Consider the following 16,958-nt stretch of genomic DNA (forward strand, 5'->3'; position numbering starts at 1 on the left):
TATTGCTGTCATGAACCAGCAACAATAGAAAGTATGATTAAAAAAAACACCACTGTCCAAAAAATAAACTACATTTTTTCTTAATAAAGAAATTCTTTGCCAAGCAGTAGAGGTTGCTACCAGTAGTCTATGGTTGCAGAACAACTATGAATCCAAAAAACTATATAATATTTAACTTTTGCAGCGTTAAAAGCTGACATACAGAGACATGTTAACTTATTAACTATTCATTTTTAAAACACCTTTGTTAACGTGAGTGGAACTGACCACACATGACCTTTGCATCTGTTGTCTTGAAGTAGCAGATCATTGAAAAAAATACACACCTCACACACAACCTGGTGTCATGCTACCAGGGGCGCCATATTGGGGGGAGGGACGTGGGTTAGTTGTGGGACCTAAATGACTTAATATGCTACTCTACTGGATTTCCAAGTGTTGGCCTTATCATGAGTGAGATTGATCCCTGTTGATGCCACAGACTTTCATGAGTGGAAGTCCAAGATAGTCAGTTCTCGGCATCTGTTGGCTGGTATAACAGCATTGGTTGTTAATGTTCTCCTCCAAGTGCGCTGAGCCAGACAGACAGATAGACAGACAGACAGACAAACAGACAGACACAGACAGACAGACAGACAAATAGAGAGACAGACAGACAGACAGAGAGATAGATAGACAGACAGACAGACAGACACATACAGACAGACAAATAGACAGACAGACAGAAAGAGAGATAGATAGATAGCCAGACAGACAGACACATACAGACAGACAGACAAATAGACAGAAAGAAAGAGAGATAGATAGACAGACAGACAGACAGACAGATAGATAGATAGACAGACAGACAAATAGACACAGACAGACAGACAGACACATACAGACAGACAAAAAATAGACAGACAGACAGACAGACATATACAGACAGACAGACAAATAGACAGACAGAAAGAGAGATAGATAGACAGACAGATAGACAGATAGATAGATAGATAGATAGATAGATAGATAGATAGATAGATAGATAGATAGACACATACAGACAGACAGACAAATAGACAGACATACAGATAGATAGATAGACAGACAGACACATACAGACAGACAGACAAATAGACACAGACAGACAGATAGATGGACAGACAGACAGACAGACACATACAGACAGACAGAAAAATAGACAGACAGACAGACATATACAGACAGACAGACAAATAGACAGACAGAAAGAGAGATAGATAGACAGACAGACAGACAGATAGACAGATAGATAGACAGACAGACACATACAGACAGACAGACAAATAGACAGACAGACAGACAGATAGATGGACAGACAGATAGACACATACAGACAGACAGAAAAATAGACAGACAGACAGACAAATAGACAGACAGACAGACTGACAGATAGATAGATAGATGGACAGATAGACAGACACATACAGACAGACAGATAGATAGACAGACAGACAGACAAACAGACACATACAGACAGATAGACAGATGGACATACAGCCATACAGACCAACAGATAGACAGACAGACAGACAGGCAGACAGATTGATAGATAGATAGATAGACAGACAGACAGGCAGACAGACAGACATTTGGAAATAGCAACACATTTCCCACCATGCTGCACAAGAAAATAACTACACCTCTACATCCATCCCATGTGACCTTTCACACACTTTCACACACATTCAAAAGAACATCGTTTGAGATGACAAAGATACTCTAAATGCCCGCCGCTCTGAACAGAGTTCAGCACTGAGATTTCTCGTTGGGATGAATGGGATTTCTGCCAGTGTTCAGTAAGCTTATACAAACTAAACAGCAGCTATTTGTAGTAACACATTTGTAGGCAGACCATGCTTAGGTTCTCACCACTGTGCCAATTTGCTCCCAATCACAGATATTGACCTCTGAAGTTGTGCTGTCATTCTGTAGTGGGCAACATGCCCATATTAGGAACTCCTTGTTTAAGTAGTTTCTCTACGGGAAAAATAAATGACATTCTCAAAAAGCTCCAGCCTGTGGTTCTGAAAACCAGCAAATTTTGTCCTGGGTACATTTTATCTAAAGTGTCACTTGATTTTTTTTAGAATCCATAAGGAGTCAAAATATGAAGGTTTATCACACAGTGAGGTGTATTACTCAGCAAATACAGGGACGTCTGTACAAACTGGTGGGGCTATGTTTGGTAATAGAAGTTTGTAATAACACAAAAGGGCTCTGGTTTTTGGAAACACACTGGGGCATTATGGGAAATGTAGTGCCTGTAGTAAATTTCTTTGCAATGTCTTTTAGTTCTGCTCAACAATCCAGGACTTTTGCTGCCGTGACATTAGGGGGGTACAGCACATGCCCCAGGAAATTGGGTCTAATGACGCCCCTGCTCTATAGTTAAACTTTAAAACCATTACATGCTGGTTAATGTGGAGTTCCGTTTTGGCAAAGTTAGCAATCGTATGATCAGAATTAGCATTGACCAGTATGTACATGCAAAATACTGGATATTGGCATCAGCCAGCAATTCCCATATTTTGGAGCATCCCTACCAAATGTGCAGTGTATCCATTCCCAACATACAACTCCTAGGGGAGATAAAATGGTGCGAGGATTTGGAATTATGTCAGAATGACGGTAATACCCGGGTCAGGCCTTGGCCGTTAGTCAAGAAAAAGAGAGAAAAGGAGGGGAGAATGGCGCAGTGCATAATTAATGCTGAATTGCCTTGTCAGAATGTGACCCAAGGGGTCCACCACACGAGGTAGCTGAAAAACACCCGACAGAGCACTAAATCTGCGCTGCTGAGAGCCAGGAGACGAATCAGGAGAGTTAGCATATGCTCACCACCGCAGCGGTCAGCAAGGAATGGAAACCAAGCCCCTGTTTAAACTCGATTAGAAGATGAATCATGGTACTAATTTCTTTACCTCGCAAGAAACGCTCTGTGGTGGTCGCACCAAACTGCTAATGGGTTTCCACCAGCAAAACAGTTGCCATCAGCACTTTTTTAGGCCTAATCAAATGCATTATTTTGAGCGTTTTGCATGATTTATCGAGTGTGCCAGGACGCTCCAGACTTTCATCAGGTTATCCAGCAAAATCGGTTTGCTGGGAGTTTATTTGTTCCCATGTAATGCAGGACGGGCACATTAATGCTCTTCAGAGTGCTGAGTCATTGTTTCCAGGTTTTAAGAGGACCCTTAAACAGATTACAAGTGTATTTTCCTGCCATGTAACAATTAGTGGCCGTTTGAATAAGAAACACAGCATCTGATGACTGGAACAGTCATGGCAAATGTGGATATCGGAGCAAAAACACACGTCCAACAAGTCTAACCAGAAATGCTCTGGTTTAATGTCACGTATAAGCCAATATTAAAGTATGATCGTATGATTTGGTGCGGGCTATGTTTAATGCAATTGACTAAGTGCACCTCGTCTAGAATGAGAAGTGATTCTGATAACAGCTTGGCAGCCTGGCGTGTTTGTTACGGTAACGTAATAAAATGCTGAGTCGTCAGCATTGTGATATCAATCTAATCAACTCGACGATGACAATACCACACACACACACACACACCTCGGACAAGAGAGTCCCAAAACGAGAGACTTTGTGAAGTCTTTAAAAAAAATCCATATTGCTTCTCTGGCAAGTCCATAAGTGCATCATTTTCAGAGCTTCAGAGTAATTTGCTCATAATAAGAGAAATGGTCCAATTCTGTGGGTTTGGGTTATTAGAAGTGTGAGTGATTCAGAATTGCACATTCACATCAGGCACTCCCTTCCAGCCGCCAAGACTCAATCTACCACAGGAGGACAAAACTGGAGCTCAGAATATCACTCTATATTGCTCTCTGATTGATATCCCTTTAATGTGTTCTTCTACACGTTTGCTCCAGATAACAGGACCACCCCATACCCAGATCTCTGCCTTAATCGTTAGTCTTAACAGCAAAAGTGCAGCTCATACTCGTAGAGTGACAGGGAGGCCAGGGCAGCCAGGGCGGCCAGGGGTGCCATACGGAGCGGAAAGGTTAGGATGTAGGGGTTAGGCCCTAAAAATGTATTAATTAAGTGTTCTGGCAGAACTGTTTGAGTAGTAGGGCCCAGAATTCCTGGCACTGCCCCTGAGGCCGGCTAAAGGTCCACTAAAATCTATCCAAGTGTGTACCAGTAACAAGTATTACTGTCCGGTACAGAACAATGCAATAACTGTAGAAATTATTGGCAGCGCAACATCTCTCAAAAGAGAAGCAACCACAGCACCTGTGTGATGTGTAGCTCCGCCCATGCCCATATACAGGCTATTTTCCATCTCATTTTTCTCCTACTCATCTCCAGCGTCTAATTTCATCAGTTAGCGCAATTAATCACTTTGCATATCCTGGCATAGAAAACCAGGGACTGAGCACAAGGTCAGCCATGCTACAGGATTCCTGGAGCAGACCCAAGTATCAAACCCACAACCCACAACCTCAAACCCACAACACTGCGGTCAATAACCCAGCACTCAAACCAGTGAGCCACCACTACAAGAACATGTAATCAAATAATAGCATGCCTGCTATAAGCGAGAGGAAGCTATTCTATAAACTAAGATTGTCTTAGTTTATAAAAACTTAAAAATACATCTATCAAATTGAACTTTTCCTTAATTCTAAAGCCAGAAATGCCAGAAAACACCAGAAATGGAAGGCATAAAAATAGACTGTTGGTGGGGTGGAAGATAGCAATGAGAACCTTTAATCTTTAAAGAGTGTGTACAGTACAATTTTTCTTGGGCTGGCGTTTCAGCATTAGGTCAGCCAGGGACATATCTGTCAGTCATTCCGTCAGTGACTCAGAGACTCTCGTGGGCTGGCCTGCTAGGAGGTCCAGCAAAAAATTATTATCATCTCCCACCACATCTTAGACCTCAATTTGTTGCTACCTTTAGCTCAAATCCCCATTGAGAATTAACTAATTAACTGAAACTCACATATTAAATAACTCCTACAGCTGTACTGACAATGCTTACATACAGTACTTTGTATGCCGTCTGGGCCTACAGAAATGGCACTGGTTGTGTTTCTCACTATGTAGTTAAGTGTACACCTGCATAATAGAATAATAGCAATAGCATAGCTAAGCTAATCACTCTTAATCATTTACATTTACATTTAAGGCATTTAGAAGACGCTCTTATCCAGAGCGACTTACAAAAGTGCTTTGTTGTTTACCCAAGAAAAACCTCAGCTAGTTAGAATAGACTAATAGTTCAAAGATACCTCTAAGCTTAGACTCTACTAAACACAAGTCAATAAGGTGACCATAGTACTCTTCTCTTCATCTGAGTACTCTTGGAAGAGGAGGGTCTTCAGTCTGGGTTTGAAGACAGTGAGTGTTGGACTCTGCTGTTCGGACACCCAGGGGAAGCTCGTTCCACCACTTTTGTGCAGGACAGTAAAAAGTCTGGATGCTCGTCTTCTGTGGATTTTGAGGGATGGCGGGTCGAGCCGAGCCGTACTTGAAGTCACCACCTCAAACCAAGACCTAAACCTGATCTTTACTCTGAAACAGTAGCGGTAGAGTTTCACCAGATGGTCTGTTAATAGTTTGAGATTTGGAGATTTGGAGGTGCTAATTGGAGTTGATTGTTCCCCGCTAACCTTTAGCTATATCAGTTTAGTGGTCTGAGGGTCCCTTTAACTGTGGTGAATCAGGTATTTGCATCACCACACAGACGGTACCTCTCTCACAGACTCTATATTGTATTGGCTTTAGTGTAATACATTGCCTAAGAAAATAAACTTGCTATCTCCATTTTGCCATTTTTCATTTTTTGACATAATGTGAATCTGACAGCTGTTCTTTATATTGCATTGGACTTTCATGATGAACGGACCAATAGGAATGTTCCAAAATGACTTGGAACACAATCTTTTTACATTGACTTTCATTAAAAGTTAAGAAGATTTTCTCTTCTCCTGTAAAGTTGCAGTTTCTGAGGTTTTCGCGTGACATAATTGCTATAAAACTGGGACAAAAGTGCTACGAATCTTTGTTTTAAAGAAATGCCATAGAAGAACCAACGGAAGAACCTTCACATCAACTTCTCTAAACCTCTAAAAGTTTATTTGCACATATCTGTACATGTATTTTACAACAAAAATGGATCTTGATGAATCCAAAAGAGGTTCTTCAATAGCATCACCCAGGAAACCCTTTGGAGCACCTATATTTTAAAGAGTGAACAACGTGATATATGGACAGAGGGTGTCTAATAATGCTTGTTGGGTTCTTTTACTTGTACTTACTGCATTTGATATATGTAGAAGACCCAGCCTGAGTCCCTGTAAGCTTCCCTCCTGGGTGTAATCACTTTCCTGCACGTGTAAATAACAGGTCTGTGGGCTTCTGGATCTCTGCCTCTTAAGGGGCTCCTTCAGATCCAACCAGAATGATTTTTTTGTGCAATCTAAAGAAACATTCCAGCCCAGCAACAAGACAGTATAGAAATAACAATAATATTCAGCAGTTATGAAGGACGTCTGCAGAGCCTTTCCAGCCATAACAGCAAGGTCACTGGTGCTCATCCTTGCAAGGTGCATCAAATAAATAAGATTAAATGCCAGAGATCCATAGGTTGTAATATTCCCGTCCTTTCGCTGTACCCTGTAATTGCATGCTTGAACGAAACATCAGTTTCTGAGCTGTGATGGAGGAAGAAGTTGTTCCTTTGCAAGGACAAGCCAGAGAACTCAGAGTCCAGAGGCCTACATCCGGTATCCTTCTTGTATTTTCTCCGTTTATAAAATGTGGGTCCATTTATGATGTTTATGTGGGTTTATGCACTAAAACCAGTCCTAATTCATTCATCGTGAATTTTTTCTACAATTAAAAAGCATATCCACCCTCAGTATCAGCAGGTTTCACGCCCTCTTAGCACATTTGCAAAAGTGTATGTAGGCGGAGCTCAGTGAAGAGTAAGCGGGGTAGAACGGAGCCAGTTGAGATTTACGAGATTTACCAGTCGAGAACGTCTTCTGGGTTTCTCGTACACTAGAGGGCGCTCCCGAGCGAGTCCAAAATGGATGGCTTATTATGGAGCATTTGAGCCGCCGTGAGCAGACAGACGAGAATCCACTGATGTAATAAATCTATATTTTGTATTGGAATTATGACCAGGTTTAACGTTGCAAAGGTAGCCGCAATAAATACATTAACTGACAGCTATAGTTACCTAGTAACTCCAGCTCCAGCTCTCCAACCACTGTCCACATTGAAAGGAAGATCCTGGACAAGTGTTTGGACACTATTTCAACTTTAACTGAGTTTTTAGATGTTTAGCTCAATTTATGCCCAATTATCGACGACTCGCTCACAGGCTCTCTCTGGCGTGGTCATTTTTGGAGAAAATGAGGAAAATAGGAAGTGGTCAGGCTCTTCATAAACTGGCTCTGCTTTTCTGTTGAAACCACCACCGCCTCAACCAATGGGAGCATCAGTATTCGGAAGGTCTCTGCCCACTTCTGGATAATAGAGGGAAATATCCTCTCTATTTCATCATCAATGGAGGCAAATGGAGTTACAGACACAGCTCAACTGAATTTTCAGCCACTTGGGGCGCTCTAGCCAACTTTAAAACAGCAAAAATGTATTTTATCAAATCAAATCCTCTCAGCATTGCTCCAAATGAAATAAGCAGGTGTCCCAATACTTTTGTCCGTGTAGTGTATATGGACCAAATGGACTGTGAGAGTGGAGTTGTGAGGAAAACTCACTATTCAATGACACGGGCCCTTTAAATATACACACCCTAGTCCTGTAGAGACACAGCAGAGACCAGGAAAAAGGGGGAAAACAATGTATTCCCTACATTCACGGCAACCTCCTCTTTTCATAATTCAGCTGACAGTCCTTCTTATGAAATATAGATCAGTCATTTGGATTCACGTGGATCACTCGCTCCCCCTGCAATAACGCGATTATGTCCAAAAAAGCGTCAGCAGGGGTGCAAACCGGCAATGACACTCAACAATGACATGCTTCAGTTATGGGAGTTTAGCATTTGCATAATGTCCTCCAGCATGGAGCACTGGTGTCAGTTCAGTCATCAGAAAGGGACAGAGGCGCTGGAGGGGGGGTAACGTTAAGCTCCCACTCAGCAAGGGCTTTAGAGTGTCCGACTAGGCTGTTGCAAGCTCCAGATGAAGTCAAGCAAGCTCTGACATTTAAAGGAAGCTCTTGAACAAGTGGGGGGAAAAAACAACGACGCAGAACAGGAGGTAAAAATAGCACAGCTAGAACGCAAAGACAATAATTATTTGGCCGGCTCTGTACAGAAGAGCCAGAGGGGCAGAATGGGCACCTTTGACACCTTCATTAACTGCTTCGTTAATTATTAGGCAGTACAGGACAGTGATGTGCTTAGCCTTAGTTTGATCATACAGTACTGTGTCTTAATGAGTCTTAGGGAGCCACGAAATAATTTTTTCATTGTTTTATATCAGCAGTCCACAAAGTGTGCTTTTGTCTGTATTATAACTTATTATATATGTAGAAATGCCGAAAAAACTAAAGTGCCCAAAAAAAAAACACAAGCAGTAAAAAAACTGTTGAGTAAAAATGTCTGTGTGTATGTGTGTGTGTACTTATTATTATCTTAACATACTGTATATACTGTAACATACTGTAACACTCAAAGCACAGCTTAATGGATTTACATGTCATTATCTCAGTACTGTATATTCTGATAGAACATTGACATGACCAAATATACATATATATATATATATATATATATATATATATATATATATATATATATATATATATCCCTCTCTCTCTCTATTTATCTATCTCTCTCTCTCTCTCTCTCTCTCTATCTCTCTCTCTCTCTATCTATTATTCACATATGTTTCACCTAAAAAAAGGTGTAAAAGGCAGCAAAACAGTTTTTTAAATGTTTATTGGAAAGGAAAGTGGCTCAGCGGTTAGAGCTCCGGGCTGTCGATAACAGGGTTGTGGGTTCGATTCCCGGGCTCGGCAAGCTGCTACTGTTGGGCCCTTGAGCAAGGCCCTTTACTCTCTCTGCTCCCCGGGTGCTGGAGTTGGCTGCCCACCGCTCTGGGTGTGTGTGTGTACTCACTGCCCCTAACACATGTGTGTGAGTGTAAAAGGATAAAGGTGCACGTATTCGTCACTGTACAGTGTGGACTGTACAGCGAAATGTGTCCTCTGCATTTAACCCACCTGGTAGTGAACACACACTCACACACACACATGTTAGGGGCAGTGAGTACACACACACACCCAGAGCGGTGGGCAGCCAACTCCAGCGCCCAGGGAGCAGAGAGGGTAAAGGGCCTTGCTCAAGGGCCCAACAGTGGCAGCTTGCCGAGCCCGGGAATCGAACCCACAACCCTGTTATCGATATCCCGGCGCTCTAACCGCTGAGCCACCACTGCCCCTGCCCACTGTGTGTTCACTACCAGATGGGTTAAATGCGGAGGACACATTTCGCTGTACAGTGTACAGTGACAAATACGTGTACCTTTACCTTTATAGGCTATTAAGGCTGTCAATTTGTTGTTGGTAACGTAACTGTATGATCCTGTCCCCACACACATACCTACTGCCACGCTCCTACAACGTAGGCCTACATGAGGCCCCCAGCCACAATATCTTGACCACAACAGCCGTCTGTGTGTCCCCAGTGTCCACTTAAAAAAAAAAAAAAAAACGAAATTATGGGCATTCTCCTTAATGGGAGAACATGCATGTACTGGAAAGCTTGAACCTCAGCACAGAATGAAAGAACACACACACACGTGAGCGGAGTCTGATCAGGTCAGTTGCGTACTACTGTAGGCTATTTTCTTTTTTAACTATAAGCGACTACAAGCAACCCCTTGTCCAGGTCTTTTTTCCACATCTGCTGTATGTTATGTTTAAAAAGCATTAATGAACATCTCCTGAGTCACCCTCTGCAGGAAAGATGTGTCACAGATTGAAATGGCGCTCTGGACAGCTCGGAACCAAGATGTAGCCTTTGGAGAGGGTTTGATGGAGCAGTGGTCGTGGGGGACTTGTGTAGCACCTAGCTCTACAGCAATCCCTCAGATCTACAGCGATCTATCGATCCGCGACACCCGTCTAATCAATACAAGAATGGGGGGTGGAGGGGGGGGCAAGAGGAAACAAAATTACTGAAGAAAATGGGCAATTTCAGGAGGCAACAAGGAGAACAGAAAAATCAGCGATTATGTTCTTACAGGCCGACATTGCCCTTGTGGTGAATTTACTCAGGATGGAGCCAATTACGTGAGCAGCTCACACAGGAAAGGATCTTCCAAGGACTTGGTGTGAGCATAAGCGAGCATACAGGGGAGGCCGAAGCAGGTCAATGGACTAATGGATGCCTGAGGTACCATGCTGGTTTTGTTAGCGCATTAGTTCATAATAATATTAATGCACGGCAAAGCCCAAAGACGCTTCCACTGGTCTTAATCCATCCCTGAGAACGATCTCACCTACACCATGTCACAATATATGCATAGGGGCAATAATGCAGCACAATCCACACCCCCACAATATACCTCCAGAGAAGCAAAGTTCAATTTAGCCATCTCCCCCCTTTACGCCCCACACACCCTCCAGTTCGGCATCATTAAAATGAATCCTCTCCCATGAAATATTGCAATATTGCAGAGCTTAAGGTTAGAAATATTATGTGCTTTGATGTCTAATGATCCATAAAGTGCCTGTAATATCACCCTGCCCAGCAAAATGCATTAACATTTGAAAGCACATGAGAGCTTAAATAAAAAAAAAGCCAATTACTTTTATTAATACACGCTGTCACAATGCTGATTATATGATATCTTTGTTAATAGCATAGTGAAGGGAAGGGAGAATTAAAGCATTATTTGCTTCCATTTCTGAGGTCGCGAGAGATCACCAAATGGCATGAGATGATTATATTTCTTCTTTCTTTACCAAATATGATCAAAAATAAACGTCAATAGCCGGTTTCCAAAAGAGAATACATACTGTAGATGCAGGTGACGAACGCAGGCCTACTAAAAGCTGGGGAACTGGAAGAAGATATGGGGAAATAGAGGTGTGCTGTAGGCCTGCGGTCCATCACTTTAGATTAGGGCTGTCCCCATTCCTCTGTTAGGCTCAGCTCAGCGGCCTAGTATGGCCTGAGGGTTGTGAGTTTGAATCCCGAGCCATGCCGCTTTGCCACCAGCGACCAGAGACACAATAGGCCTTGCTCATTCTGGGAGGTTGGGTGGGTAGGTGGTGTACTCTCCCATCATCATTCTTAAAATGACGTTTGCCAGCACGGGTATCTGGTAGTTGGTGCGGAGGAGCTTGAGAACTGCGCTTTCCTCAAAGCGTGCCGGCTGTCCGACATCAGCGGTGGATGGCTGTGCCTGTATTGGAGGAGACGTGTGTTAACCCCTAAACGCAGAAGGGCTTATCACACACTAAGGCATATTAGTCAGTAACTACAGGGACTGCTGTACAAACTGGTGAGGCTATTCTTTGCTACTAGAAGTATTATAATAACATTTTCGGCCCATCGGCGGTCCACACACTGTGTTAAGGGGTTAAATGTGATTGCACAATTTAATCAGCCATTAAGGGGGTTGAACTACAGTTAAAAACAAGTTCCAAAAAGTCTCTGAAATGTTTAATATCCCGAGCATCTCTCATCACCATCATAGAAACCACTCTCCATGATCAGAACTAGGCACCTGGGTGCGGCCTATGATGTTAAAGTGGGTGAAGAAGGGGCGGGGCTTAAACGTTGCTTCTCACACAGGTGAATGTCTATTTATCAGGACCAAATGTCCGTAGTGATGACATGACTATGAATTCAGAGGTAGGCCTGAAAGATGGGAAATGTAGTCACATGCTGACTGACTCACGATTCGACTCAGGTTTAAATGACTCGCGACTCAATTCAGACTTGAGGCTTGAGAAAGCAGCGTAATGCGAGAATTACATAGAGCAATAGCAGCTTTCCAGCTTGGAGTGGGAATGACAGACACTGCTCTCCGTATTACAGTCAGTGGCGCATCAACAAGATTCTGAAGCTGCTGTTTTAAGGTATATTTACTACATTATGTTGCTTTGAAACTATTTAATAATCCAAACAAAACTATTCAATAAGGAATTCTGACAATAGTGGAGAGACTGGTGCTAGGGGGAGCTACGAACAGGTGTTTCATTGGCAGAACCAAATTAGGAGAAAAAAAATGAAATTTCAAATATGCTTTTTTGGGGTAGTTGGTAAACCTTTGCAGGTCCTATCATGCCTCTGCTGTAGAAACATAAGATTTTTTAGCGATTCTATTATTAAATAACACTTGTTGAGCCCAGAAGTCCTTAAATATACAAGGGTGGGCCATTTATATGGATACACCTAAATAAAATGGGAATGGTTGGTGATATTAACTTCCTGTTTGAGGCACATTAGTATATGGGAGGTGGAAAATTTTTCAAGATGGATCCAACTTTAGTTTTTTCAATGGGGTCAAGAGGGTCATGTGACACATCAAACGTATTAAGAATTTCACAAGAAAAACAATGGTGTGCTTGGTTTTAACGTAACTTTATTCTTTCATGAGTTATTTACAAGTTTCTAACCACTAATAAAATGTGTTCAAAGTGCTGCCCATTGCATTGGATTGTCAATGCAACCCTCTTCTCCCACTCTTCACACACTGACAGCAACACCGCAGAAGAAATGCTAGCAAGTTGGATCCAAAATGGCAGACTTGAAAATGGCCGCCATGGTTACCACCCATCTTGAAAAGTTTTCCACAAACAGGAAGTTAATATCACCAACCATTCCCATTTTATTTAGGTGTATCCATCCTGTAGTATATATATATATATATATATATATATATATATATATGTTCATCAACTAGAGATCAGACAGCATATATATATAAATATATATATATATATATATATATATATATATATATATATATATATATATATATGCTGTCTGATCTCTAGTTGATGAACAATAAAAAATATGTGTATTGGAATTTGCATGAAAATTGAACCCTTCAATTAAATCCATTTGTGTTGCCTGGCCGTTCTTCAAAATAATCACCGCCCTACTTCAGGTAGATGCTACTGGATATAATCCGTCTTCCATTCAGACCCCAGAGATGGGCCTAACATGTACAGCAGTAAAATGATGGAACGCTGATGTGTGCCCTAAACACACCAGCAGCAGATAAACTATTTTGAGAAAGTAGGCTGTTTTGAATCAAGTCTTGTGATCCAATTTCAAGCCGCTGGCCCTTAGCCTAGCCTAGCGAAAGCCTTTGTTCTCATCAATCATATTCACACAGTAGTGCTCTCCAGCTGTCAGCCTGATGATTGATGCCTCGATTGCCATCTCCCGGTGTTCACCAATAAAAATCGGCCCTCTGAACACAGCTTCGTCCTGGGGAATGAGCCACACCAGTTCTGCCGCCGCACCGGAGCCATCGCAAACCAGGTGTGGATTTCACACGCTATTTCATCTCCATGTTTTCTAGCGCAGTCCGCTGGTCATCATTAATAATAACCGTCTCCATGGGTGTTTGGCACCCCTCGGTTGGCGCGGCAGTGGGTGATGGGGTAGTACAGATGGCAGCAGGTGAAGAGGCCATGGATCATGAGGGATTCATGGCGCAATGCAGACGACTACATCAGTCCACTGAGGGTGCTTTCTTGTGGTCTTTAGTAAACTAATTGGTCTTCTGTGTTCACCAGTGGATTGGCTGGAGTATTATTATTGTAGGGAGGACCAGATCACACACTGAAGGAAACCAGTTGGAAAGCATTATGTCCAACCAACAACTAGCCAACTACACATGCTGCAAACGGTTGTTGAAATCTAAGAAATTCTGGATATTAATTGTATTAATTAGAACTTAACTAATAACGTTCTGCGTTTTGGTCGGTTTAACATAGCAGATAACATTAAAAACCTAATCTATAACTGAACTGACCTTCTAAATTTCACTGAACCAGACTGGATTTACTGATACATAACATTTGCAGTATGATTATTTGTATTGATTTTTTTTGTAAATGTTTATATTATATCGATATATAATAGTAGTAGTAATAATAGTAGTTATAGTATTTTTTACAGCTCTTTATTAATTGTTTAGTGTATTTTTTTCTCTTAGTCTGTATGTTTGTTTGTTACATGTCATACTGATGTTGCTCATGCCAAGTAAAATTCCTTGTATGCGTACTATACTTGGCGGAATAAAGAAATTCTAATTCTGATTCTGATTATTGCCCTCTACAGGGAAGACTGGGACTTGATTCCCTGCCCAGGCATAGGTGGGAAATGCTGGATGAATGGCACTTTCTTACTATACTTAAGCGCTCTACTTTGTTAGGGGTATTGGTGCATTGACCGATGCAGTGAAAGTAGTGAAAACTTGCTTACTTTTGTAGCACACACAAGGGGGCAGTGGTGGCTCTGCGGTTAGAGCGCCTGGCAATGGATAACAGGGTTGTGGGTTCAATACCCGGGTTTGGCCAGCTGCCACTGTTGGGCACTGTTGCCACTTTCTCTACTCCCTGGAGTTGGCTGCCCACCGCCCTGTGTGTGTGAATGTTCACTACCACAGATGGGTTAAATGCAGAGGACACATTTCACTGTACATAGTACAGTGACAAATATGTGCACCTTTAATATTTGGGAGCCTTAAAAGCAATACAACTGGAGAAGCAGAAGATAACATGAAATAATGAAAGAATATCATATCGGGACAAACTCAGCAATGATGACTCTTTGGATAAACTGTGATCTTTTAACAACACTGATTCAAACCACCTGACCGCTGAAAGTTGGAACGCTCCCATTGCTGCTTTTACCCTTGTGGATATTACAACCTGTGAACAGTTCGGAAGCTATAAATCCCTGAAGTTCATGGACATTTAATGGGTGCAAGCTGGTTTTATTTCTATCGAAGAACAGCGACAACGCAGTCCTAAAAGTAAGCTGTTAACGCAGTCCTAACAGGAGGTGCTTAGCATAGCATAACAGACTTCATCATGACATTTGCATTCAGTTTTCTTCACATTAAAGCAAATGTCATTATCATGGAAAAACGTCAAGCAAAAAAAAGGACAAAATTTAGCCCAATTTCTGCTGCCCTGCTTGGATATCGGTTATTAGGGTGGCTAATCCAAACAAGGTATGGATATAACATTAGGATTAGCTACTTTAGAAGACAGAAGAAAACAGCACAGCAGACAACAGACTCGTGAAGTAAATTAGAAACTGGACTACAGCACATTTTTACACTCTTCACAAAACCAGATTGGCCCATTTCTACTGCCCTGCCTGGGTGTCACAGCAGTGTCCCAAAACCTAGTAGAAAACCCTTCCTGCACAGTAGAGACAGTTACTGCAACAAAATCAGGATAGACTCTTTTATAAAAGCCTTGAAACAGTCAGATAAACAGGCGTCCCAATACTTTTGTCCACACAACACACAACAAAAAGAAACAAGTAATAAAGCAATTGTAACCTACTGAATACCTCGCCACTAAACAGTGACTCGCGCAAACACACCTAATCCCAATGCCTTGTCTCCATGCTGCCCTGAGATTTCACTTCAATTTCATCCTCCCCGTCCACCAAACAGCGCCGGGTCAGCCGCAAGGGCTCGGCCCCTGGCCCCTCACAGCTACCCACAATGGGAGTAATTATGATGGATGGGGCAATTTCTGCTGGCCCTATTTTGCCAAGAGGGTCTTACCCATCCTGCCTCCTCGCAGTCGTAATGACTTTTTAATAGACTTTTAACTCACAAAAGAACGGCAACACCACAGCGCCTGTGAGCGGACCTGTGGAGCCGCTATTGTAACAGGTAATAGCTATCCCTGACACCTTTTGCTATTTGTTTGTATTTTATTTATTAACTTGTTGAAAAAGATAGCAGACTTAGGCTTGTGACACTGACGCAGTCTTGTGTCAGACTGTGATGTGTCTCGTGACATTATGGCATGTGTGATACTAAAGCAATAAAGCTTAAAGCATGGGAATCTTAAAGGAAACTATCCTTTCATCTGCCATGACAGTTACTGGTAACAGTAACATGACACTGATAGTACCAGCCATGTTCTGTTATGACAGCATATGACATCTGTCATAACATGTTTATGGCATAGTTACATCAATGTCATTGTAGCAGGGTTCAACCACAGTACTTCCGGGGGCCTCTGTCTTTAATCCTTTCTCACTGCACCCCTCCCCACTCTGCACACTGCAAGGCCAGACAGTTCCACACACTGCAGGTCCAAGATACTGACCAAGCCAGAGTGCTGCGAGGCCAAGCTTGCCAACTCCCCGCTTCTCTCTCCTCTGAAAGATCAAACGAGCCACGTCCTTTTTGGCATGGTTGCGAAAAAAGGCCAGTGATGCTGGACTGAGTCAGTATTCTGTCAAATACACAGTGCAACTCATTTGTCATTTGGCAGATTTGATCCTTCTTTTATTAAAAAAAAAAAACAACATTAGATTTTATGCCTTTTTTTATTTCTTATCCAATAGTGGTGTTTACTCTTGTGTCTTGCTCCAATGTTACACTCTATGACCAGTTATAATCTGCAAGCCAGTTTTGCTTGTCAGCATTCATTCAAAAGGACAAGGATTCATTTACAAAAAGCTGGAGAAATTCCCAGAAAAAGATCTAGTAATGCCACAGTGAGTAGAATTTTGACAGGATTCTTGTCTTCTTGCAGAGTGCAGTCCTGGGATTGGCCACCAGGGGGACTACTATTAAGGAGCATTGAGAAAGCATGTTCAGCGGACATTCAGGGCTCTTGCCCTTTGACATGACCTGGAACAACACCTGTCCAGACCATCCCGGCATGCCACACGCTGGCTGCGTCCCAATTGCGTACTACACACTAA

Source organism: Salminus brasiliensis, chromosome 17 (assembly GCF_030463535.1).
Source record: "Salminus brasiliensis chromosome 17, fSalBra1.hap2, whole genome shotgun sequence".
Lineage (NCBI taxonomy): Eukaryota > Metazoa > Chordata > Actinopteri > Characiformes > Bryconidae > Salminus > Salminus brasiliensis.